The following is a 3,469-nucleotide window of genomic DNA, read 5'->3' as shown; positions in this document are numbered from 1 at the left end:
ACTCGACACCTACCAACTAGTCTTGATGGCATCACTTTGATGATGCCTATGTTTCTTGATCCTACATGGGTCACCCTAGGCCATCTAGACCTAAGTGTCGACAAGAAGCGTTACGACTCGACACCTACCAACTAGTCTTGATGGCATCACTTTGATGATGGCATCAACTAAATAAACAAGCTAATGAACTAAATGAACAAGTAAATGAACTAAATGAACAACTAAATGAACAAGTAAATGAACTAAATGAACTAACCTTCTGTCTATCAGACATGAATGTGTACTTTCCAAATTTGCCCTCTTCACTTCCTCCTAGAGCATACTTGAGTTGTGTCAAGAACCAGGACCAGTTCACTGTATCTTCAACTCCAACCACTCCAAATGCAATGGGGTACATATTGTTGTTTGCATCCCTTCCAGTAGCTGCTAGTATCTGTGCACCACTTATCAATTTGATGAAGCAGCCATCTAGACCTATGAATGGCCTACATCCATTCAAGAAGCCCTCACAACATGCATTCAAACTGAAAAATAGACCATGGAACCTTGGTCCAGCAGTAGGATTTTCTCTGGTTTTGCCACTAACAGTAGTGACAATGCACCTAGATCCAGGATTTGTAAGCTTCACAGTCTCCAAATAGTCTCTCAGCCTCTTATATTGCTTCTTGTGATCACCAAGCACAATCTCCTTTGCTTTCTTCTTAGCCCTCCATGCCATCATCCTAGGAATCTCAAGCCCAAATTGCCTCTTTGCCTTGTCAACAATAGCAGGTACAGTAGTGTTGGGATCCGATCTGATAGTTTCAAGCATTTTGTTGCCAAGCCACCTTGAACTAATCCTAGTTTTCTCAGACTGGGTGGGACATGTGTACTCCAACCTCATCTTCTTAATGCAGAAAGTGGGCTCATTTCTTATCTGTGCTGCTACCATGTAGAACTGACATCCATCTCCATCACAGCAAACTATTATCCTATCACTGTAGTTTCTGTGATATTTGTATCTTCTAAGTTGTTTCACATGCAAGTTGACAAGGGCCTCTCTGAATTGGTAAACATCTTTGAAACAGAGCTTCAGCTGAAATTGTTGTTCTGGATGCATCCTGTCCTCATCATACCAGACCCTAGGTGGTCTTTTCTTAGCTCTACTCCTTCTGCTAGAGCTGATAACAAAGGACATTGGTTCATTGCCATCATCATCTGCTTCAAAGCCTGTATCTTCCTCTTCTGAAGATGGAAACCAATCAGGATTAATGGTTGGCCCAACACTTGAGTGGGACCTACTTGTAGGACCTGGCCTCTTTGCCTTCTTCTTAACAGGCTCAGGAACTGGGATCTCTTGGGCCTCCTCATCATCTTCTTCCTGGTCCATGTCATATATATCTTCAGGATCTGTGTCCCCCTCACAGTGTGTACTAGCCATGTATTCAGCTCTCTTCCTCTTTATGTCACCAATAGTTTCATCTAGCTCATGTTCCTCTTTCCTCCTCTTTGCACTCTGTTCTTCCACATACTGCACTAAATCTGAGTCATCTTCTTCTTCTCCTGCACCTAAGAGGTCCACATCAACTACAAATTCTTCATCACTGCTTGAATCTGAGTCATCTTCTTCTTCTTCTACAGGAATTTCTTCCTCACTAACTGCATTGTCCTCCTCATCTGAATCAAACTGAAAATCAGCATAATTGACACTTACTTCAGTGTTAAGATGTATCCCAAGATGTAACTGACAGTTAGGAGGAACTGATTTGAGTGGCAAAAAATTTACACTTTCCTGTGTCCCAAGATGTAACTGACGGTTAGGAGGAACTGATTTGTGCACAACACCTGATTCAGCAACAGCAAAGACAACATCTGGCTCTGCATCTATTTGCTGTGCATCTTGATCTTCTCCAATTGGTGGTTCAATAACTAACTTTCCCTTTACAACTGTCAGTGACAATGTCAGGGTGCTCTCAAATTCTCTCAGCATTCGAACTACTTCAATGTTGCCTTTAATGACACAAACACCTTGCGGCCCTATATCTTCCTCTTTCAAGTAGCAAAGACTGTCATCCTTGCAGTATCCATTGGTGACCATTACATTGACCAAACTACCATAAGTGATTTCTCTTTCAGACATCTTAACAAGAGCATACTTCTTCCTAGGAAACTGGAAATAGATTGCCATAAATCTTCAGGCCTAAAATGGACATACAAATGAATATTAATAAGTCAATTGTATCAACATAACTGACCATTATATCTGACCATTAGAATGCACTATTCTAAAAATTTAGAACCATCAAATTAGTACTAACATTACTAGCATAGACAAATGAATATCTTCAGGCCTAATATAGCTCACCATTACAATGCAGTGTAAGCAAAATTACCAAGCCAATTATAGTAACATGACAATAACATAAATGAACACTGCAGTGTGATTTTCTCCAAAAATTCAGAACCCTACAGTACTACTAACATAACTGAACCCTGACTGAAGATGTGATATTTGATAAATATTCAGGAAGTCACTTCTAAATGACTAACAAATCAATATTCAGAACTAGATTCTTTGTTCAATGTATAAAACAGATCCAGTAGTAAGGAAAGATTGAAAGAACATATTTTGAAAGATTCAGATTACCTAGCTGAAGATGGGGCGAACGGGAGCACATCCTCGGGACCAATCTGCGAAGCTGCTTCCTCGGTACCAGGCTCCGGCGACAGGCCCACCGCCGCGGCCGACTCTGGATCTAGTTCGCAGCCCTCATCGGTGTGGGGGCCGATGACTCCGCATTGCGAGCGCAGCCGCTTCTGCCCTGAAGTAGTACCACCGCCCTCGCCCCTGAGTGCGTCGTTGCCGCTTCCGTCGACTCCGTGTGCGCCGTCGCCGCCGGAGCTGGTCGCCATCGGAGCGGAGCGGGGAAGGGCTGAATCGAGGGGTGGACTGAATCGAGGGGAACGGCTCGACCTAGTAGACGGGCGCGCCGAAACGGCCGTCTCTCGCCGTCTAACGGCGTCCGTCAACACGCGCCACGTCAGCCTGACAGGCGGGACCCACCTGTCGGATTCGCTGTTTTCTGGGCTAAAACGCAGCGTTAGTGCTTCGCGTTACAGATTAGCCCCATTGTTGGTGGTTTTTTGTGAACTGCCTCAAATGTGGTACCGATCTGTTACCCTAGCCCATAATGTGGTGGTTTTGAGTAAATTACTCTAGCCCGTTCTAGCAGCACAGAAGCTATGGACCACGTCCGCCCGTCCTATCACCAAGGTCCTGACGACGAATTTCTTGCTTGCCATCAAAGATCCAACGCAGCACTCAGCTAGTAGTCGTTCACCAAGACAAGGTAGTGAAATAAAATATCCATGCTTCCTTTTCTGCAACTGATGATTATTTATATAACCATCTCAATATTGGCTTCAGTTGATTGCCAGTGTTTGTTATACCTTTTGAGGTCGTCATGAGAAATTCAGTATGTATCACCAG

The sequence above is a fragment of the Triticum dicoccoides genome, chromosome 1A (genome assembly GCF_002162155.2).
Source record: "Triticum dicoccoides isolate Atlit2015 ecotype Zavitan chromosome 1A, WEW_v2.0, whole genome shotgun sequence".
In the NCBI taxonomy this organism is placed as follows: Eukaryota; Viridiplantae; Streptophyta; class Magnoliopsida; order Poales; family Poaceae; genus Triticum; species Triticum dicoccoides.
The sequence above is the reverse complement of the archived record's forward strand: the minus strand, read 5'-3'. Positions refer to the sequence as shown.